Genomic DNA, 11,575 nt, shown 5'->3' with positions numbered 1-11,575 from the left:
TTTTAGTTTTTCAAGACAGGGTTTCTCTGTATATCCCTGGCTGTCCTAGAACTCACTCTGTAGAACAGGCTGGCCTCGAACTCAGAAATCCTACTGCCTCTGCCTCCCAAGTGCTGGGATTAAAAGCGTGCGCCACCACCGCCTGACGAATTCTTCAGAACTGTCCTGAACTGAAAATGGGCAAATATCTTTAACCCTTGAAGTCAGAATTATGACTAATAAATATAATGCCAGTACTTAAAAAAGGATTAATTTTCTAGAAAGGGAACATACTTACTAATAATTAAGTCCAAGAGCAATTTTCAACCCATTTTCCTTGTTGCATGACTCTTACTTATTGAGGGTGCATTCAAATGGAGTCAGGGATTGGCCTGAGAGGCCAGCTTGGACTTAAACCTCTGAGACGCTCCAGGAGGGCACCAAGTTTAGGAGGCCAGATGACCTCGTAAGACAAACAAATGAGCACTGGTGAGATGGAGAGCCTGCCCATGTACGTCAGGCTCCATTATGTCCCACTAAAGCAGACACGGTTGTGTATCCTCCCTATATACAGAGAGGTGGTTCCGGGTCTTCCAGCCTCCCTCCTAACTGTCCAATCAGCATGACAGTACAACTAAATCTCTTAAAATAATTTAATCCTTTGCTTCTGTGTATGAAATGACAAAGAGGAGAATGAGTAGTTCCCATAAGTAATTTAAAACAAACTTTGAATTCTGTAGCTACTTCCTTCCCCTCAGACATCACTTCCTAGATGGAATGTAGTATTGTCAACTCTTGTCAATAGAAGGACTTAAGGAACATCTCTTCTAGAACATGATCCCTTGGCTCCAGTGCAGACATCATTAGGCATCTGGGGGGTTGGTTGGATGGTTGGTTGTTTGATTGGTTGGTTGGTTGGTTGGGTGGATGGTTGGTTGATTGTTGGTTGGGGGGGAGGGGGTTGGTTGGTTGGGTGGTTATTTGGTTGGGTGGTTGGTTGTTTGGGTGGGTGTTTGGTTGGGTGGTTGTTTGGGTGGGTAGTTGGTTGGGTGGATGGGTGGGTGGTTGGGTGGATGGTTGGTTGGTTGGTTGGATGGGTGGGTGGTTGGTTGGGTGGTTGGGTGGTTGGGTGGTTGGTTGGTTGGTTGGGTGGGTGGTTGGTTGGGTGGGTGGGTGGGTGGTTGGGTGGTTGGGTGGTTGAGTGGTTGGTTTGGTGTGGTATACTTCCCCCAGATAAAGTCTTCTTTACTTCCAAAATGATCCCTTGGCTCCAGTGCATACATTATTAGGATCCCTTGGCTCCAGTGCATACATTATTAGGATCCCTTGGCTCCAGTGCAGACATTATTAGGATCCCTTGGCTCCAGTGCAGACATTATTAGGCATCTGTAAGTTTTTTTTCACTTCCCCCAAATGAGCAGCTTGTACTGCCTCACTGCCCTCATTTTTTTGTAAAGAAAATAATCTCGGCCAGGCAGTGGTGGTACACGCCTTTAATCCCAGCACTTGGGAGGCAGAGGCAGGCGGATTTCTGAGTTCAAGGCCAGCCTGGTCTACAGAGTAAGTTCCAGGACAGCCAGGGCTATACAGAGAAACCCTGTCTTGAAAAAAAAAAAGAAAAGAAAAGAAAAGAATCTCAAGGCCAGAGAGCTAGTTCCCTGGCTAAGAATACTTGTTGCTCTTCTAGAGAACCCAGGTTCAGCTCCCAAAACCCACATACCAACTCACAACTATCTGTAAGGCTACTTCCATGTGAGATACTCCTTTCTCTGACCTCTGCTGGCACCAGGCACACACATGCTGCAATTACATACTAGAAAACACTCATCCACATAAAATAAAATCTAAAATAATAAAAATAAATAATGGAAATGAAATAAAAATAAAAATACTAATCTAAATAAGTAAATAAATCTAAAAGTGTGTTAAAGAAAGGAAAGATTTTTACGCTTTTCAGATGTCAATCACTCATAGACACTAAGACTCAAACCCAGAGCGACATGTAGACAGTGCCTGTGTCATATTCAGTAGGTTTCAGATTAGACAGCATTTAAGCTTTCAAATTTTCTGTTTAGCAACATTAAATAATCTATACAGATATGCAAAAATCTGATAATCTGCCAGTCAGAAACACTTCTAGTTCCAAATCCTTCAAACCTGCTATGTTACAGAGGAAGCAAAGAGCTTTGCAGACATCTTCATGGAGAGCCAGGTGCTTGCCACCTCTTTACAAAAGCCTGAGCCTCTTAGCCCGTTCACCTAACTTTAAGAATGGAAGAGGCAGCAAAGCCTACAGCCCTAGAGTCAGCTTTGTTATATGGAAGGGCAGCAGAGCCTACAGCCCTAGAATCAGCTTTGTTATATGGAAGGGCAGCAGAGCCTACAGCCCTAGAATCAGCTTTGTGATGCCTCCTTGCCTTCTTGACCCTGTGTATCTAATCAGCTCCTAATCACGTCAGTCCTTTTTTTAAAGTGTCTCCTATCCATGCCTCCTCCTCTCTCTTCATCCCACACTAAATTCATATATTACCATATATTCATATATTATTCATATATTCATATATGTCTTCCTGACACATGGCTTCTCTCAACAGCTGCCATGAAGTTAATCCTAAGATATACATGCTCTCCATAGGAAAAAACAATGTTCAGAGACTCCCTACTGCTGACATGAACAAAAACTCCTTAAGGACCTTGCCATGGTGATTCTATCAGGGATTCAGTGTTTAACAATACACAATTCCATATATCAAGACCAATTAATAGTGACAAGATTCTATACCTTCCTATCCAACCTTCTCATCCAATATAAATATCTACTCAACCTAGGCACCTTATCTTTCATATATTTATTCCCAGTTCCAAGGATTAACTTATGCTCCGACACAGTGACACCCTTTCTAGAAGCCCTTTCCTTGTTTGCACATGTGTGAGATCTACCATTACTCTCAACTTAAGCCAGAAGACCTTCCCAAACCCTAACCTGTAGCCTGTTGCCTTTGTAGGCATGTCCACTGCCTGAGCCTGCATTATGCAATTAAAATATTTCATCTTCTCATAACTAAACCTTCTGAAGGCAAAAATCATGTTTTATACTCTAGATAGTTGTCCCATAAAAGTAACCTTTTTAGTTTTTTAATTGAAAGTTTCCATTCTTACTCTCTCTCAATTTAAGGAACTTATATAATTCCTCCCTAAATATCTATTTATTGAACACAAATTTCATCATTTTATTTTGAGAGTTACCAATACAGATCTAACATAAAATCTGACTCATTATGATTTAAGTGAAATATAATTAAATCAGGTATAGTGGTATGCTAATGGTGGTCATCTAGACACAAGTTTATACAACTCTAGGAAGATACACTTCAATTGAGAAAAATATCTCTATCAGAATAACTGTAGACCAATCTGTAGGATAATTTCAATTGATATGAGATGGTATCTCCTCTGGGCAGTGTCTGGGGTACATAAGAAAGCAAACTGATCAAGCTATCAGGCAAAAGCCAGTAACCAGCTTTCCTCCATGGCCTCGGCTTCAGTTCCTGCCCTGAAGTCCTGCCCTGCCTTCTTTCCAAAATGACTAGGATGTGAAAGTCTAAGCCAAATAAACTCATACACCTTTCGATCATGGTGCCTTACAACAGCAATGAGCAGGTGGTATCAAGGAGACTGCTCTGCAATGTTTTCAGGACATGCTTTTCTAATAGTACGCACGTCAGCAAGGAAAAGCAATGTTACTAAGACAATATATTTAATGAAGGAAATGGCAAACACATAGTAAGTAAAGACACTGTCCCCTGAATTTGTCCCAAAGTGTTTGTAATTGAAACATATTTCACAGTAGGTTCAGAATCGATTGTAAGGGCTTAGATATCACTGATGTCCCCAAAGAGCTGGCATTTTTGTGAATTAAAACAAATGCTTGCCATGCTAAAATTTAAAACTTATAAAGTGACAAAATAGGAAAAGACCAAACATACATTTTACTAATCATCGGAGTAATAAGTTCATCATGTAAATGAGACTCTAAATAAGATCACTATAAACTTTTAAAAAAATGGAAGTTCAAACACTAATAATGTTTCAGCATTATTATAAAAATATTCTTCACCCCAAGGACTGAAGACTGTAACACACAGAATCCAGACTACGCACTCTGAAAAACAGGCACAGTGCACAGAATTTAGAAATTCACAGAGTGAAAGTAGTTTTTAAGATTTATGTTGTGTGTACATGCACTGAGTGTGTTGTCCCAAGAATTCAGAGGAGGTGGTTGTGAGCTTGATGTGGATGCTGGGAACTGAACCTGGGTCCTCTGCCAAAGTAGTGTGTGCTCTAAACCACTTAGCTATCTCTTCAATCTTATAATTTACTACAACAATATAGACAGAGAAAGTATTTCGCAGTTATTTCAAGGTTAAATGCATTTAGATTATACAAGTGTTCGCGCATGTTTGGCTAATGTGAATGAATGGAGTAAATCTACAGAACAGGAAATGCAAACCTGTGGTAGAAGGCAGAGCCCACGCGCCATTTCTCGGGGCAGCAGGTGCTATCTATTCTACTCATATGAAAAGTGGATTGGCCACTCAAAAATTAAATTAGAAAGAAAACATTATTATTTGAGTATTTTTATTATCTTTCAGTTGTGTGTGTAACTGTGTGTGCACTCCTGCGTGTGTGTGTGTGTGTGTGTGTGTGTGTGTGTGTGTGCGCGCGCGCGCGCGCGCGCGCGCGCACACGCGTGAATACAGAATGCCCTCAAAGTTTAGAAAAGCGTGCCAGCCAACCCCTGGAACTGGAGTTCCCAGCACATGTGAGCAGTATGGCTGCGAAGAACAGAGAGCTGCAGGAACATGAAGGACTCAGCAGTTGAGTCACCTTCCAACCATGAGTCTCCTTTAGGACTTAGAGGAGCTGGAAAGACTGCCCAGAAGTTAAGAGCTTTGGCTGCTCTTTCAGGAGGCCTGACTTTAGTTCCCAATAGCCATATGGCTACTTCCAACCCTCTATAGTTCCAGTTCCAGGGATCCGACAACCTCCTTTGGCCTTGAGTACCAGTAATGCACAAAGAACACATACACACATGCAGACAAAATACTCAAACACAAAATAAGAATAAATAAATCTTTTCTTTAAAAAAAATTAGTCAAAAAAGAACCAATCGCACACTTGAAATTTTGATAATCTGTTCTAATGGCTTTTAGAATCAAGACAGTGTATTCTCTACTTGAATGTTCTTTACTAAATATGGAGAATGTGTATAGTTCTTGCTGATTCCAAGGTTATACTTTAAAATGAAATGAACAGGTATGATGCATATATGCCTATAATCCCAACAATTTGTGAGACTGATGCAGGAGGATTGCTGCAAGTTCCAGGTCTAACCCTACAGCTACACAGAGTATTCAAGGTCAGCGTAGAATAAACCATGAAACTTTCTCTCAAAAACTCGGAAAAATAAATATATAGCAGATGATCACAAACCAGCTTACTTGAACTTTACATTTTTAAAGTCAGAAACAAGTTGTTTAATTATAGTTCTTATATACATATAATAGAAATGACATTTTGAGATGCCTTAATTTTATAGACATTTATACTTATGTAAACAAAATATCTCCAAATTGAATAGAATCTATACCTTTAAAGGAACATGCTAGCTTTCACAAATGCTGGTGATATTATACAGTAACCCTGTGTGGTAGTTCGAATAAGAATGGTCCCCACAGGTGCATATATTTGAATAAGAGGGTCATTAGGGAATGGCATTACTGGACAGGATTGGAAGGTATGGCCTTGGAGTAGGTGTGGCCTTGTTAAAGGAAATGTTTTACTAGGGTGTGCTTTGGGTTTCAAATGCTCAACACAGGCCCAGCTGTCCCAAGCTACTTCTCCCACCATGATGACAATGGATTAAACCTCTGAAACTAGGAGCAAATCACAATTAAATGGTTTTTTTTTTTTTGAGGGGGGAGTGGAGACAGGGTTATTCTATATAGCCTTGGCTGTTCTGGAACTCACTCTGTAGACCAGGCTGGCCTCAAACTCAGAAATCCGCCTGCCTCTGCCTCCCAAGAGCTGAGATTAAAGGTGTACGCAACCACCGCCCAGCTAAATGTTTTTCTTTATAAGAGTTACCATGGTCATGACATCTCTTCATAGCAACAGAACACTAAGACACCCAACAATTCAATGGGATGAGCAATTAATACCCACACAGGACCGTGGCCACTGAGGAGTCTGAGAATACCAAATTCTGCTTTATTCCATTGGTTTGGCCACAGCCAAAAGGATTTGTAAACAAATCAAAACAAGGGTAATCTGTTATATGGAGCAGCAACAGTAACTATGCAGATGTATATATAAAAGCAAAAGTATATATAAAATATATATATTACAAAATGTAAAAAATTCAAAGGTTTATATAAAAATAAATATCAACTAAAAATCATGGAAGAAAATAAAACAAAAGAAACTTCATGAGATGCAATAAAAAAAATCCTTCAACTCAGTTGTTCATTTGCCAGTTTTTTCTTCACAGAAGTGAGCAATAAACTTCTATTTGAGCAAGATGTTCTAGAGAAATAAAATTATAAAATAAGAAAAATATCTGAAATGTAACATTTTAGGTCATCTCTAATTATACCTTCAGTTAATCCCTTAATAATTCAGTTTGGTAGGCAGAAGGCAAAGTTCAGAAGGCTGACTCAATATGGACACATCACACTCTACTTCAGTAGTAGCATGTGGTCTTTCTCAAGTTACTTAATATTCTGCCTTGATTTTCACCTCATAAAGTAATGGTGATAATAGCAACTTCCTTGAAGGATGTAGGATGAGTCGTGATGACAAACATGTTGCAGGACACTTGTTCACACTGTGAATTGAGATTGTATACTAGGGGAAAAAACCTTTTCCCAATTGCACTGTGGCTTAGCCCTTAGCACACATCTTTAATCCCTATAGTTGGACATGCCCTCAGTACATACCTTTAATGCCAAACTATACCAACTATGAAGGCAAAATTTTGTAGAAGAAAGCACTCATGTTTGAAAGTAGTGTCTAATTGAGTGGCAAACAAAGTGACAAATCGGAGAAAGATTTGACAAAATAGGATATGCCCAACTCCCACAAGAAGAGACCAGAAAGGGAAGCTACTTAACAGAGCAGTGCAGAAAGAGAAAAAGAGAGAAGACAGTTTTGCTGGGATAATTGTACAAGACAGGCTAGAGAAAAAAAATAAAAAGAAAGGCAGAGAATGAGAAGGAGCCAGAAGATCAGAACAGATTGGTAGAATTAGTTTGAGGTCAAGCAGAGCAATTCAGGAGGAACTGAGAAAAAAAAAAAAACAATTGAATCAGTCAGCCTGGAGAGGAATTTGGGCCAAAACAGCTGAGTTGAACCAGCTAGTGAGAGCTCAGAAATAACTAGAAGTGAGTTTATTCAACAGCAAGTGTCAGAAGTTGAAAACACCCTATGCCGGAACAAGACTGTACGGACACTAGAAGCTTCCAGGGCTAGGCCTAGGTTAGCAGACAGTAAGCCTCCGAGACAATTACCTCAGAAGAATAAAAGTGACTTTTACACAGCATGCACACATTGCTCAGAACAGTCTCTAACACCTAGGAAGTCTTCTAACTGTGTTTGTCATCACTAGCGCACAGTATACAATGCAAAGCAAGAATGATGTAAGATGTACTAGCTAAGGTGAAGGAAGAGATGCATCAACCAAATGACAGGTTACTGCCGTTTCCATCTCTGCATACATGCACTCTTTCCCTCACCAAGAACCTACCAATGTCCAGCCACTTGTTTCATATATCACCATGCTTTTATACTTGTTTTACATAGTAATCCCCTAACAGACTGAGAGACAGGACACATTATATAGCCCAGGCTAGCCTTGTGATCTTTCTGGCTTAGCTAAGTGCTAGAACTGCAGGTGTGTGCCACCAGACCCAGATCCCTAATGAATCTTTCTATTTACTGCTTTGGACAAGAATTCAAACTCAGCATTACAATAAAACTTCACTAGTAGAAGTTCTTACCTAACTTGTCCACTTTATATTTCCCTCTCTCTTCCTCCTTTTCCTTTCTCCCATTATTCCTCCTTGTCATTGCTAGTTTACAGCCAGTACCAACTCTCCCTTCCTCCCCATCTACACATACTTTATTTCCTTTGATCATGTTCTTTTAGAATATAGTCAAATCTGCTTAACCTGTAATCCACACACAGCTATTCTCAGGATAACCTACATACTTTCTTATTGCCAAATTGGAGGCCAAAATCTAAGTCATAATTATTGCCAAAACAACTATCTGAGGAGGACCAGTGTGGGCAAGAAAAGGTGAAACTAGTTCATATTGGTCATGCTGACAGGGACTGACATTTAAGTTTTATCAAATCTAACTTATAATAACTACATTACCAGTATTCATAATATTAATACAGGTTCAAAAAGAAGGCTCCAGATTCTTTCCATGCTAAAGCTTCAACTAGCTCTTCCCTTTAACTGATTAACAATGCTGACCTCTAGGAGATTTCTGTATTAACAGAATAAATGCCAAAGGGACCAAATCAAGTCTCAAGATATGACCAGATACTATTTTGGCAAATATATACCATCATATTAAGCAAAGCATGGCAAACAACGAGGAAAATAGGTGACAATGGCAAGCAATAAGTAAACAGAACACGACAAAGATCGGCAATGAGCCCTCTCAGGACAAAGAGGGAGCGAGAGTGGTTCCAAGTAAGAAGTTAAACAACTGCTTGAGCATACTGAGTCAAAAGCCACACTTGGAAATCTACATTTCTTACTAGGATTCGAGTGCTCGATCTCTGACAGTCACCCACTTGACCTGCTTTTAGGAGCTCAGCACACAGACTTTCATGAACATCTCTCTTCCCTCTCTGCTGTACTAACATGTTTTCTGCTTTCTGCATGATTTTATGGTCAGAGGTTAAACTGCTAAGCCTTCACCTTCCAAGAGATTCTTTTCCCCTCCTATAATGGGCTTTCACAGTGTGCTGCAGTCGGATTAGCTCCTCTTTCAAGAACAAAGGCTATGTCTTTGTCCCAGTTGTTTGGGCATGGAGCCCCACATCAGAGGAGGCTGCTCCTACTCAACATGCCCGATTATGAAACTGAGAAGCCGGAAAGCTTCTCTAGATCTAGACTCTCATCCAACCAGCCAGCCAAAAAGAAAATCCTGTCAGGCACTCAGCTGAAAATTAACTAAAGCGTCCTGTTGAGAACCTGATGAAGATGTTATTTCACCATACGGTAAAACTTTCCACGTCTAACTAACATAGCGGTAAGACATAAACTTTGAGTTCACTGCCTTAACAGTCTCAGTCAGTCACTAATTCCCACATGGGCGAGTCAACATATCTTCTAACATACAGCCCTTTTCTGTATACACTCCCAAAACAGGCTTGACCATGTCCTTCTTCTGCGTTTAAAAATCTGCCTAACCAAAGGTGCACGCAAAAATTGCAGTTAACTATCTTTTACTTGCAGTTTTTACAACAGATATTTCTCATCCAATTTTTTATTACAATATTTATCTGTGAAGGGACTGATCAAAATGCAGGTCAAAAGACAATTTCGTTATCTTTTAAAATAAATATTAATTTATTAAGTTGTACAATAGTGAAAAACACAGGTAATTAATTAAAACTAACAATTGGAAAGACACAGTGAGTAATCCATAAATACAAAAATGATTTATAAATTATTTTTAATTTTAAGATATTGAACAAATCAGGTTATATGAGGCAGTAAAAAAATTTGTCTGTGTCAAATCATAGATAAATTCAGAAATACGTACTATAAAATGAGAACTACACTTATTCAAATACAGTCATATAAATTACATCCACAGCAACAAACGATATTTAAAATTATAACATGACTACAATCATAAAGGTGATGTTCAAAAGTAGATGCTTTTAATGTGCTTAAATAATATTTTACCTGGTTTCAAAATTGTCTAACACAGTAGGTTAATTTTTTAAAAAAAAAAAAAAGATGGAACACTTCACAAATTTGTGTGTCATCCTTGCGCAGGGGCCATGCTAATCTTCTCTGTATCATTCCAATTTTAGTATATGTGCTGCCAAAGTGAGCATGGTTAATTTTTTAAAAAAAAATATAAGAAACCTTATGGAATAATAATGCAATTATTTATTAAGAATCAAATCACTGCATAAAAAATTATACAAATTGATTCCCCACATTTTTGAAAAATAGAAAACTTTTATCCATAATTATTTCAGGAAGTAATGAACATCATAATTTAAAAAGGAGATAGATGTATTCTTAGGAAACCATCCATGCTTATACACAATACATGTCTACGCTAAAGAAGCATCCTTCTTCACTTCAGGATCACATGCAAATCTAAACCTAGGAAAGCAGCTCTCAAGGTGACGAGTGCAGAACCAAATGCACACACAAGGATGGGCGAAAGCGTGAACTATTTCATTTCAACCACAGTAGGAGAAAAAATCTACAAAATTTTAATATATTTCAAAAGAAAACATTAAATGAAACCAAATAGCATTTGGTTAAATCTATGATATATGAATAATATGAATACTAAATATAAAAACATCAGGGGCTATAGAGATGGTTCAGCAGTTAAGAACACTGGCTGCTCTTGCAGAGGACCCCAAGTTGATTCCCGGTACCTACAGGGTACCTTCCAGTCTTCTGAAACTCTAGCCCCAAGGGTTCTGACAATCTTTTCTACCCTTTGCAGTCATTGCATGCATGTGGCACCCACACAATACATGCAGGCAATCAACCATACGTGTTAAAAGTAAATAAATACTTTTTAAGTTACCAGAATGCTACAACTATTACACACCACAAAACTGAATGGGACTGTCATCACAGCCCTGAGCATCTTCCCGCCCATCAGCACCATGCTAGATGCGGTGCTGCCCACCTGTCACCTCAGCCGCCTGAGACAAGCAGGATGAGCACCTGAGCCAAGCAGTTTGGAAAATAACACAGCCAAGATCCCATGTCTTTAAAAAAATAAAATAAAATAAAATAAAAATTTTAAAATAATCTATTATGCACTAAAAACACAATGTTGGTAAAGATACTGAGGAAAAGGAATCCTTAAATACTGCTGGGGGAGATTAAATTAGTATAGCCAATACGAAGAACAGTATGGAAGTTTCTCAAGAAAAGAGTAAAAACTGGGCTGAGACTCAGCTTATCACACACAAGATCCTTACCTCAATCACTTGTAACCCTCCTCCCACACCAACAATGTCTAAAAATCTACGTTATGACTTAAAGAAAAGAATATCAACATATCTAAGATATATGCATTACCATATTTATTGCTACACTATTCACGATAAATAAGACATGTCACCAGTTTGAATGCCTGTCAACAGATAAATAGATAAATAAAATGGAAAGAACAACAAAATATGATTCATTTGCCGAGGCAGTGGTGGCGCGTGCCTTTAATCTCAGCACTTGGGAGACAGAGATAGGCGGATTTCTGAGTTCAAGGCCAGCCTGGTCTACAGAGTGAGTTCCAGGATAGCCAGGGCTACACA

At 39.0% G+C, this 11,575-nt stretch overlaps 1 protein-coding gene and 1 non-coding gene across 12 annotated transcripts in view; both read right to left on the bottom strand.

Annotated features, from left to right (window-relative positions):
• Window positions 1-11,575, bottom strand: part of Dennd1b (DENN domain containing 1B) — a 221,820-nt gene that overhangs the window by 174,836 nt on the left and 35,409 nt on the right. The window lies entirely within an intron of this gene.
• Window positions 10,017-10,123, bottom strand: LOC116072438. The gene has a single exon (XR_004111449.1). It is a non-coding gene; the product is annotated as a U6 spliceosomal RNA (small nuclear RNA).

Source organism: Mastomys coucha, unplaced genomic scaffold (assembly GCF_008632895.1).
Source record: "Mastomys coucha isolate ucsf_1 unplaced genomic scaffold, UCSF_Mcou_1 pScaffold1, whole genome shotgun sequence".
Taxonomy (NCBI): domain Eukaryota; kingdom Metazoa; phylum Chordata; class Mammalia; order Rodentia; family Muridae; genus Mastomys; species Mastomys coucha.
Note: the sequence above shows the minus strand (reverse complement) of the source record. Positions and strands in the feature narration are given on the sequence as shown.